Source organism: Macaca mulatta, chromosome 6, assembly GCF_049350105.2.
Source record: "Macaca mulatta isolate MMU2019108-1 chromosome 6, T2T-MMU8v2.0, whole genome shotgun sequence".
NCBI classification, from domain to species: domain Eukaryota; kingdom Metazoa; phylum Chordata; class Mammalia; order Primates; family Cercopithecidae; genus Macaca; species Macaca mulatta.
In genome coordinates, this window is record NC_133411.1 from 137,961,964 (window position 1) to 137,974,750 (window position 12,787).

General features: G+C 35.4%; 1 protein-coding gene across 2 annotated transcripts in view; it reads left to right on the top strand.

The window, feature by feature from the left end:
• The window catches only part of SLC27A6 (solute carrier family 27 member 6), a 62,257-nt gene that overhangs the window by 30,607 nt on the left and 18,863 nt on the right, over positions 1–12,787 (top strand). The gene's annotated exons all lie outside the window — the stretch shown is intronic.

Here is a 12,787-nt window from a genome sequence, read left to right on the forward strand (position 1 = left end):
GTTCACTTTTCTTAGGCATATAAAGAGGTTATTCAGCCTGAGTATGTTAGAGATTCTCTGAGTAGGAATAACCACATGTTTTAGAAGAAAGGGGCTTTGTTTTTAGGAGGGCATTGTTAGAGGCCTGAGTATTTCGGGAAATGAATAAATAAATTCTTGACCTTGTAGGAGGTACCTACAGTTCAACTCACTGTGCAGCAGCTCAGCAGACACTGCTGGGAAAACATCTCTCAAAGAACCTTTTGAAGAAACCAGAGTTTTGGTTCAAGTCGATATGACTCCTTTATTGGTATCATCACATCAATTTGATGAATGGTCCTGAACGCTAGAGGGATATATCTATTGAAATCCAAGACCTTGGGATGTCTGTATTAAAAGCTCTGGGCCACTAAGCAAGTTCTCTTTTAAATTTTAAAAGGAATTTCAAGTAGTTGAAGATGAAATGAGCATTTTCTACATGTTTGAATGTGGCTTACTCAATGTGTGTATGCAAACATATAAGCATCTGACAAATAAAATTGAAATATTCCAATACTTTTTCAGCTTCATTGAGTAAAGAACAAAACCACTGAATTAGAAACTCATGTTTTGATGACTTCCTATTACTGAAGCCATGGGAACAGGATGGGTAAATAGAGAATGGGCTTTTGAGGCTTTTTAAAGCTGATTTCCTCACCACTCCCTCCATCCTTCCCCATCTTGTTCCTTCCCTCTCTTGTTCCTTCCCTCGTACCTTCGTTCCCTCGTTCCTTCGTTCCTCCTTTCCTTCCTTCCTTCCTTCCTTCCTTCCTTCCTTCCTTCCTTCCTTCCTTCCATAAATATGTTGTGAACACTTCTTATGTAGCAGGTCCTATTGCAGGCCACGCTGTAAGTCATGGGGTACAGCAGAGGACAGAGCAGACAACAATCCCTGCCTTTATAGAGCTTACATTTTAATGAGTTCAAATTATGTCTGTATCTTATGTGACCTTGGATCTGAACTTCATTTCTCCCTATGCAAAATGAGAAAAATGCTTCTTATTTTATAGGGTTATTGTGATGATTAACATGAGACAATACAATACTTTGATATGGGGACTCAAGCATGTTTTCTCTTTGTTTCCCCTGACCTAGCAGCCCACATGGGTTTTGCTCCTGTCCTGCATTCTCTGAATTTGTCCTCTTTCTTGCTCTTTCTCTACTTTGGTTTTTGAGTACCCGTGGGTCTCAGTGCCTTTATTTCTATGTGTACGCAAGTCTTATTTGTGTGCTTTGGCGTGTTTGCCTCTCACTATGTCTTTCTTTGTATTTGCCTCTGTATGTCTAGTTTGTGTCTTTCTTTTTTGATCTGTGTGTGTGTGTGTGTACGAGAGAGAGAGAGAGCAAGAGAGAATCTGTGTGCATACATCTCTGTCTCTGCATTTTTCTCTCTTAGAATGTGAGTTTCTCTCTGTCTCTGTGAATTTGTCTAAGTTTTAAAATAAAAGTTATGTGAAAAGGAATTTGAAAGAAAGTGACTTTATTCCAGTGAACAGTTTGCAGACTGGAAGATACAGCCTTTGTTATGAAACTTAGGTACATTCCAGAGAACAAAGGGAAGGTTGAGTTTTTATAGCAACAGTTCTGCTCAGGTTTCCAATCATGTTCATTTATGCAAATGAAATACTCAAACTTGCTGAGTTTTGATTGGTTGATGTAGCTGAGTTCTGACTGATCAATTCAAGCCACAGCTTATTGGTTGGTTCAGGAAAAATGAGCAATAAGAGTTAGCTATGAAAGCCTTAACAGTAGGCCAGTGCAGTAGCTCATGCCTATAATCCCAGCACTTTGGGAGTTTAAGGTGGGAGGATCACTTGAGCCCAGGAGTTCAAGACCAGCCTGGGCCATATAGTGAGACCCTGTCTCTACAAAGTTAAAAAATTAGGTAGGTATGGTGGCACATGCCTGTAGTCCCAGTTACTTGGGAGGCTGAGGCAGGAGGATTGCTTGAGCCCAGGGGTTCAAGACCAGCCTATGCAACATAGTGGGACCTCATCTCTACAAAAGTAAAAAATTACCTAGGTGTGGTGGTGCATGCCTGTAGTCTTAGTTACTTGGGAAGGTGAGGTGGGAGGATTGCTTGAGCATGAGACGTTGAGGCTTGCAGTGAGCTGAGATTGCCCCACTGTACTCCAGCCTGGGTGACACAGTGAGATCCTGTCTCAAAACAAAACAAAACAAAACAAAACAAAACACCTCAGACTCAAAGTTAAGCAGATGTATGTGAGCTTTCTGAGAACTCAGAGAACGTGTGTGACCTCTAGTCAAAAAACAGCTCATTGGTTCTATTTTATGTTTAGGCCCAGTTAGCCACTCAGGACTTATCTTGAGGGATTGTCTCATTCAGGTTCATATTTGGATCGCTACATGAATGTGTGTGAGTATCTCTCTGTGTTCCTCTCACAGTGTGAGTCCCTCTGTCTTTGTGTGTGTCATACTGTGTTTAGGTTTCTATAATGTCGATTTGACTCTGTCTTTTTTTCTGTTTTGTTCATTTATATTCTCGCTCTCGTCTGCCCTTTCTCCCCTTGCTCCCTAGCTCTGACTCTGTCTGGCTCTGCCTCTCATCTTTTTCTCTTGCTCTGTGAGTCTCTCTTGCTTTCTTTCTCTCTAAGTCTCTCTCTCCTTCACTTTCACTCTCTTTCCTGCTTTTCATCAGTCTTTCACGCTCTCTCTCTGTCACTTCACATCTTTCACTTGTGTGTGTGTGTGTGTGTGTTTGTGTATTCATTTATTTAATTGTACTCATTATATTTATACATGCCCTCTCATTCCTATCCCAATATAGCTTAGATATTCAGTGATATTTAGGTAGCAATCTCATATCTCAAGAAGAATAAAAAGGAATAGAGATTTATTCTAAAGAAGCCGTAAGGGGATTTATGGACTGAGAAGAGGAGTTTGAAAAATTACAGATGGATATTATCAAGATTTGGTTGTATTTTAGGTGATGTACCACTGATTTCACAGTATCTCAAAACTGATCAATATAAAACCAGATATAATTAACAACCATCAGGCCCTCATCTCTATGTTTAGATAGTCCGAGGTCACTTTTTAAGACTCTCTTTGCTGATCTTGATGATTTTTCTTCTCCAATGGTTGTCATTCTGCTGAGCCTGCTGTTCTATTTCCTTGACTACAACCTAGGTTCTCATCATCATCACCCTCATCGTCTTTTGCCTGAACTACTTCAGGTGCTATCCCTGACCCCACTAACTTTCCATCCATCATGCCAGGTGGGGGCAGGTTATTGTTCCATCATCAGTCTCTCCTTGATGCCCTCCCCTGGCTTCCAGTCTTCTTCCAGGGTTCACCAGTAGAGTTTCACAACATAAACAGTTGGTTTTTTTTAAAAGGCTCACCTGACCAATATTTTGTCCACCTACCAATATGCCCAATGTGTATAGGAAGTCATGCTTTTGAATGCTTTGACTAGGCTATTTTCCCCACTACATATATTAACTCCCAGTTATTTCTAATGGGATAAAGCCCTTTCCTGAGAAGGAAACATAAATGGAAAACACATGGGAATCTGGACAAGGAAACTTTATGAACCAATATTTGTAGCACCAATGTATTGGCCAATTAACCAGATGGTGCTTAACTTGTTTTAATACTAAGAAGTTTTTGCTATTTGGACTTTTTATCATTTAGGAAAAGGTTCAGCAAGCTTTTTCTGTAAAGCACCAACCAAGTGAGTAAATATTTTAGACTTCATGGGTTATACTGTCTTTCTCACAACTATTTAATTCCACCTATGTATCTCAAAAGCAGCCATAGATGAACCATAAATATGTCTGGTTGTGTTTTAATAAAATATTATTTGCAAAAACAGGATGTGGCTCAGATTTGGCCCCTGCAGGCTGTAGTTTGCCAAGACCCAATTTAGACTTTATGATAATATCTTATTATGTATTCCATATAGGTAAAATTTTCATTCCTGTGCACACTCGTTTTTTAAAGCTTTTTTTCTCTCCCACCTTTCATTTATGTATATGTGCATGAGTGTATGTGTGTGTGTGTGTGTGTGTGTGTGCCAAAAATATAGATAACTTTTGGGCTTTCTACAGGGTTTCATATAATTTTCATTATTATTATAAATAAAGGAATCATATTATTTTCATTTACATATAATTCCATACTCATAATTTGAATCAAGAAAACAAAAACCTAAAACATGTTACTAGTAACTTTCAAGAAATATCTCGATAATAGCAACACTAATTGTATCACATATTTTATGTAAATTATGTCATTTATGTTTTACTATTTTGTAAGTGTTATGTTTAGATTCTTAACTACCATTTAAAACAAGATTTTAGAGAATTGTTTTAAAGTATTTTGTGTATGTGTGCTTACTGAGTCAGCGTAAAGATGTTTGTAAAATTTTAGACTTTTATTAATTGAAGACCTTTTATTTGTAAATCTTATTTAAAGTGCAGTTGAATAGATTTAAAATTAAACTTTCATGAAATCTGAATTGACCATCATTATATAGAGTAATGTTACATCCTTGTCATAAAGTTAATTCTAGATGAATGTAATAGGTAAATGTAAAGAAGATAAGAAGAAAATAATATATAGAATTTTTTGCTTATATAATGGGAAAGAAAAATTTAAATCACATATTTAGTAGCAATATTAATAAGAACAGAGAATGATCCATTTAATTATTAAAAACATTGAATATAGCTGGGCACAGTCCGCCTATAATCCCAGCACTTTGGGAGACTGAGGCGGGTGGATCACAAGGTCAGGAGTTCAGGACCAGCCTGGCCAAGATGGTAAAACCCCGTCTCTACTAAAAATACAAAAGTACAAAAATTAGCCAGGCGTGGTGGCATGTGCCTGTAATCCCAGCTAGTTGGGAGGCTGGAGCAGAGAATTGCTTAAACCCAGGAGGCGGAGGTTGCAGTGAGCCGAGATCATGCCACTGCACTCCAGCCTATGCGGCAGAGCGAGACTCAGTCTTAAAAATGGAAACAAAACAAAACAAAAAAAGAATATAATGTTAAAAATAAAAATCAAATTAAAAGAAATAAATGCTTGTAATTATTTTAAAAAGTGTCAATCTTCTTAATATACTATTAAAAGACAAGCATTCAACTTGGTTAAAAACAAAGAAAAAGAAATTAAATACAAAATATTTTCTTATCAAATTGTAATTTTAAATTAAATGAAATGTCATATTTTTAAGAATTCTTCATTGAAGAGGTATCCATCTCCCTCTCCTCAATAAGATATAAATAGGAATGTCCTTGTTAGCCAACAATTTGGTAACAAAGCCATAAAAATATTTACAACTATTGGCTTCTTCCAGGGATCTGTCCTTATGAGATGCAAAAATTTATAGATAAAATATAAAATATTCACTCTACTGTCTATAATGATGAACATTTAAGAACAATGTAGCAATTCAGAAACAGATGATGAAGAGGTAAATTGTGATACAATTATATGATAATCATGAGCGTGGAACATCATATATTTGAATGATAATAATTTAGAATAATGTCCAGAATTTATTAATAAATTATAATATATGGCCATATTATGGTGATTATAACTTTTAATGTATATATAGATATGTAACATAATATTCATATAGTGAGATTACATATTATTTCATTTTTTATTTTTCTGTATTCTCTAAATGTTCTCTGATGTATGTATATTTCAACATCAAAAGAAATACACATTTTCTTTTCCCACATAACACTAAACAATAGATCAATTGATCTTTCCTCATACCTTTCAAAGCATGATCTTCTGGGTTTTCTTTAAAGGAAAGACAAAATTTTTAAAAGAGATCTTGGATATTAGAGAAATGAATTTGATATTTTGGGACAAAAGTCTTGATCCTAGTTTTGAAAATTTGATTCTCTGTATCAACTAAATTTCTTAGGATGATTGTTTTTATTTAGCAAGCTTAATGGCTATAGCCCACACAAGTTAAAGCCTGTGGAATTTTGTTTATAAACCACCTTCATATTGGATTTCAGAGAATGCCAACGCATTTTATCAATAATGATACTTGCTAAAACTCATTTCATACCTGAAAAGCTTCCAAGCTTTTATACTATATAAAAGATTGTTCTCTGTTCAAGCAAAATAAATCCTCAGATTTGCAATGCTGCTGTTTGATGTGGGAAAATGGCAGTGGAAAATCCAAGAGCCAGTTCCATGCCAGGCAGGCAAAATCTGCCATGCCCATAGGAGGCAGGAACCAGAACAGAACTGCTGTGGGTTGTATTTACTGGGAGAAAAGAACCCTCTGTCTCGAAAGGAACTACAGATGGAGTCTTTTCTCCATTTGCAGAATAATTACCTTAAACCTCATTTGTGTAGGTCCAAGGAAATCAACAGGTGAGGGTGTTGTTTCACATAATTCCACAGTTTTGGCTATCTTATTATTTTCTTTTTTCTTTTTTTTTTTTTTTTTTTTTTGAGATGGAGTCACTCTGTCACCCAGGTTGGAGTGCAGTGGTGCAATCTTGGGTCACTGCAACCTCCTCCTCCCGGGTTCAAGCAATTCTCCTGACTCAGCCTCCTGAGTAGCTGGGACTACGGGTACCCACCGCCATGCCCAACTAATTTTTGTATTCTTGGTGGAGGCAGGATTTCTCCATATTGGCCAAGCTGGTCTCGAACTCCTGACCTCAGGTGATCCACCCACCTCAGCCTGCCAAAGTGCTGAGGCATGAGCCACCGTGCCCAGCCTCAATTGAATTTTTAAAAATCAAAACAGTGCTTTTACACAGTTATAAAAATGAAATAGTACTCTTAGAGTAAGAAATATCTCTGCATTATCAGTACTTGCTCTCTAGAAGTAAGCATCTTTAATTCTTCTAGGACATTTTTAGTTATTATTTATCTCCATATTTCTCAGTAAAGTATGTATTCTACTATTTTTTGATTTTTCCATTTTAACTGTCACCTACCTGGCTTCCTCCTCACATACTCACTATCCACACACATATATTTGTTCTTTGTCTGTGACACCAATAAAATTATGATAGTTTAAAAATATTTTTATGACCAGTTTTTAAATTATTGTAAAGAAGCGACAATATATAAATTTTATTCATAGGTGAGACATACTGTATTTATTTCATTACAACTTTTTTCCTTTTATTCCTTATAAATAATAGTTGTCTCATTTTTATATTTTAAATTTAGCTTTCTAATGTCTATCACAAATCCATCTCAAACTCCCCATCATAGCTAACATTTCTTTGTGTGTATGTGTGTCACTCTGTCGCCCAGCCTGGAGCGCAGTGGCACGATCTCGGCTCACTGCAACCTCTGTCTCCTGGGTTCAAGCATTCTCCTGCCCCAGCCTCCTGAGTAGCTGGGACTACAGGTGCACGCCACCATGCCAGGCTAATTTTTTGTATTTTTTAGTAGAAATGGGGTTTCACCTTGTTGCCCAGGCTGGTCTCTTAACTCCTGAGCTCAGGCAATCCACCTGCCTCAGCCTCCCAATATACTGGGATTACGGACATGAGCCACTGTGCCTGGAGCTAACATTTCTTAGTAAGATTTAATAACATATTGTGTGTTTTTAATAAATCGCATTTTTTAAAGGCGTCCCTCCTGATGTGCTGAATCAGTGAGTCACTGTCCTCCCAAATGTGAACAACATTCTGATTTCTCCCAGTATAAATTAGTTTTGCTTGTTCCTCAAAAACAGAATCTAAATGAAATTATATATATGTGTCCTTTTGACCTTGCTTCTTTGATTCAGCACTATGTCAATGAGATTAATCTTTGTTTTAAGGTATAGCAGTAGTTCATTTTTTCTCGTCGCTTTAGTTATGGCAGGCAAAAAAAAAAAAAAAATGGCCCCTTCAAATATGTTCATACCCTAATTCCTGGAATGTGTGAATATGTGTGCAGTAGAAACATTGGCAAAAGGGATTTTGCAGATGTGATTACAGTTACAGAACTTAAAACAGGAAGATTATCCGGGTGGATACAATATAATCATATGAGACTAATTGAAAGCAGATGATTTTCTCTGGCTGCAAGCAAGGGAGACTCAGCATAGGGGAAGCTGGAGATTTGGAAGATGACGGGTACTCAATGTGTCATTTGTTGTTCTTATATGTAGAAGCCTATGTGGAAGAACTGGAGAGAGGCCTCTATGATCTAAGGGCAGCCCCCAGCTGATAGCCAGCAAAGAAAAGAGAGTCTTAGTCCTACACCCTCCAGGAACTTGATTCTGTCAAGAACCTACCTGAGCTTGGAAGCAGATACTTCCGAGAGTCTCCTAATAAGACCCTAGCCAGTCAACACTTTCATTTCAGTTTTGTGAGTCCTGAATCACACAATCCAGTGAAGTTGATGTGGACTTCTGACCTACAGACATTGTGAGATAGTAACTTGGCATTGTTTGAAGGGTCCAAGTTTGTGAAAATTTGTAGGGCAGCAATAGAAAACTAATAGAAGACTATTCCATTATGTTACTATAACACAACATTTAAAAAATATCTATTTTACTATTGATGGATTTGGATTGCTTTCAATTGAGACTTAATATGATTAATGATGCTAGGAACATTCTTATATGTGTCTTTTGGCAGATGTATGTACATATTTCTATTGGTAATTAGGAGTGGAATGGATAGGTTGTATTATATGCATATTTCAGCATTAGAAGATATTGCTAATCAAAGTGGCAGCAGTAATAGGCACTCCTGCCCATGGTCTATGAGAGTGCCAGTTGTTCCATGCCCTTGCCAACACCTGTTGGAAAATTTATAGTGCTAAAGAAGAAATCACAATGTTTGTAAATGTTTGTTGCTACTTCATGGTGTTTTGATTTGTAGCCTCTGATGATGAATGATGTTAAGCATATTCTCATATACTTACTGGATGCTTGGAGATATTCTTTGAGAAGTACCTGCTCAACACTGTCAATCATTCAAGCAGTCCATAAACAACACCATAGCTTCTTGATTGGCTCACCATATTTCCATAAAACTGGTTAGTAAGGAAAGAATGAACTCAGATGGATTTATACAGCACAGAAAGCATGATAACCTTCTGTTCACATCTCAAGTTCACAACAGTTCCCTCTCCCCACACATCCTATGGGGAATGCAGAGGTGGGCCTAGGTGGATGCTACATCTGTGGCATAGGTCTGTGCCTCAGCTGAGAACACTGCCCTTAGGAGCTTCCCAGTCATTTAAGGGGCTGCTGATAAACCTGTCCTTTCTTTATATCTGAGAAAGAGTTAATAAAGATATGCAAGTAAATCTTCTTGTATGTAAACAAATTTTCTACCAGAAGAGGAGGGAGACTTTACTATCATGGAAAGTAAATAAATTTTCTCTGTGACCCAAAAACCATCTCTAGCTTCCAAGCCTGTTTGCCACACAAATACCCTTGAAAAGATATGTATATAGATATAGCTATATACAGTTACATAAATATACATATACATACATATATTATAGTTCGATACAAATATATGCACATACATTATATAAGTATATATACTTATATATAAGTATATATAAGTATATTATATAAGATATATATCAAACTATTATTTATACATATATACTTTTTAAAATATAAAAATATGTATTTTTAATGTATTGCTTTTGCTGCATAGCATAATTTTTATTCTGTCTTATTTTTCTTATACAGTTCAGAATATTTTTTTAATTTCCATTGTAATTTTTTTCTTTTACCCATGGGTTGTTTAAACTTGTATTATTATTATGCAAACATTTGGAGATTTTCTAGTTTTCTTTTTGTAATTGATCTATGGTTTAATTTTATTGTGGTCAGAGAACATAGTTTGAATGAAGCCTAATGCTTTGAATTTGGCTGACACTTGCTGTAAAACTCAACAAATGATTGATCTATTTTTGATAAATGTTTCATGGGTACTTGAAAAAAATGTGCATTCTTCAGTGACTTGTTATACTGTTCTTTATACATACATTAGGTCAAGTTGGTTAGTTTTCTTTAAACTTCCATATTCTTATGGTTTTTTTCCTGCTTATTCTATCAGTAGAGAGATAAGTTAAAAATATCTCAGTCTATTTTAGCTCTGTCAATTTTTGCTTTATATAGTTGACTACATTCTTAGGTAAATAGAAATTTAAGGTTGCTATCCATACAGTGAATTGACCCTTTTATTATTATTAATTATCCCTCTTTATCTCCAGGAGTGTTTCTTTACTTAAGGTCTACTTTGTCAGATATTAGTATAGTCATACTAACTTCCTCTTGTATGGCTTACGTTTTTCCATCCAACTACCTTCAATTTTGGGCTCATGTAAGATTTAAGATGTAGTTTTCATAATCAGTATATAGTTGAATTTTATATTTTTATGCATTCTAAAAGTTTTTTCCATGATTGCATATTTAGTCCATTTACATTTGATGTATTTATGATATATTTGCTTTTATAGCTTCTATCTTCCTATTTTTTCTTGTTGTCTCATCTGTTATTTGTTCCCTTTCCCCCTTAATCTTCTTGTGAAATAATATTTTTATTATTAGTTTTCATTGATTATCTCTTTAATTATACATCCTTTTATATTTGTTTTATTTATTGAAGTATTTGTCTTTGAGTAATTACCTAGAAGGATACAAGATTAATTTTTAACTTACTACATTCTATCTTCAAATAGCATATTTTCCACTTCTTTACAATGCAAGAACTTTGTAACACTTCTCTTTTCTGGTCCTCTTCATTCCTTCCTGGTTTTTGTTTCTTTGCTCCTATATAATATTGTTTTCTTTGGTGCTAAGAACTGCCTTTAGTGTTCCATCTGTACCATTGTACTAAAAACAAAATATTCCATTTTTATTTGTCTGAAAACATGTTTTTCCTTTAGTTTTGAATAATTCTTTAGCTGAATATAGAATCCTAGGTTGACAATTATTTTCTTGTACTAGCTTTAAAATATTATCATATTGTCTTCCAGGCTTATGGTCATTGTTGAAATGTCAGCCTTAAATATTCATGTTGCCCCTTTGGAAACGATGTTTCTATTTCTTTCTGCCTGCTTTTAAAATTCTCCCTCTTTGTTTCTCTAATTTTTATATACTTTTTCTTCTTAGCAATTTTGCCAAAAAATGTCTAACTGTATTTCCCTGGTATTTAATCTGTCTGAGGTTTTAGTTGTGTGTGTGTGTGTGTGTGTTTTTTTTTTTTTTTTTTTTTTTTTTCATGGCTTCACGTCTTTCTATCACTTTTGGAAAATTCTCAGTTAAAATCTCTTCAGAATTACCTCTTCTCCATTCATTTTATTATTCTATAGGGCTCCACTTGTAGGTATTTTTGACATGTACTTTGTGTGAGGCACTAAATACCTGATGGCACATAGCTGGGATTTGTCAACAAAAGGCTCAGGTTCTAGGGTGATTAAGTGAGGATCCAGCCATTTTATTGAGATACTTCCAGAAGTCAGTATCTTTTCTCTTGGACTGACCAGTTTCCTTGATAGTAACTGAATAGCTTCCTGCTCTGGTATATGATTTGGGGTGTCGGAATTCTGATACCAGAGCAGGAGAAGAGTTTAGTGATCTCATCTTTTAGTATGTAGACTTTCATTTAACCCTTCTGTTTTCTATAATGTTAACTTGAAATAAAAATTTCATAGAGATGCATCTCTAAGCAAAGAGATTATCTGGAAACGAAAGATTGCAATTTGGAACACATAGAACAGTGTAGCCTCTAGGTGTGTCTGAGGAACAAAAGGAACGGCTGGGGTTTAATTGGGAAAACAAGCAAAGTTATATAAGCTGTTTTGAAGGAAGTTTCACTGGTACTGGCAGTGTCTTACTGGAGCTGGTGAGTTCTGATTGATGAGTGTCAACAATTACCAGGTAAGACTTAGAGTTACAGTAGGTCTTTGTGCTTTTGCTTTTCAATTACAAAAACAGTTTCTGGAACAGGCATGCATGACCTCGGTGCCTTTCTCCATGGCCTCCGAATCCATTTTAGTTGGGCATGATGTGAAGGACTCTATTTTATAAAATTAATTTTCACAGTAAGTTCCTCAGCCCAAACTGGTGTCTGGTTAGACATCTCCAGAGACAAATTTCCAGTCTTTGGCCAATGTGTAGCAAGGGCAGACTCCCAGACACTTTGTCTGTATTTAGATATTTAGTTATACAACTGCTTCTTAAACAAATTTCCTACTAGGCTTTCTGCTTTCCTCATTCTTTTTGATGCTTGCTTGACACTTTCAGGAGCCTTTGTTGGGTGCTAAGCTGCAGGCTTAGATTTCAGCCTTATCCATTCTGCTCAAACACATGTCCTTTTGTCTCTTCACTTTTCAGTTTCCAAAATTACCTCTCAACTCACTTCTGTTTATTCTTGAAAATTCATAGATTAAAATATTCCCTTTAAAACCATTTAAATGGTGTTTAGAGAAGAAACTGAAATGAATAATGTGATCCATTGATCATTTTAAATTATAGGTAGCAAAGAAGCCAATTTCTCTATTTTATTGTTGTTGCTGATTTATTATTACATCTTGTTATTTTGCATTTTTTGGTGATGATGGAGGTAATCAGAGCAAATAATGGATTTATTGTGACTACACTGATAATATATTCTTACTCTAATTTTAGGTGAGTGTAAAAGTTCATGTTAGTTAAAACATTACTTATTGAATATAGAACAAAATAGAATCCTATATCTTCCTTTAATTCTAAAATATGAACAAAAAGTAAAAATGTGAGAATATTCTAAAATAATAGTCACATACAGTTGCCATAATATTTACAAGTCAA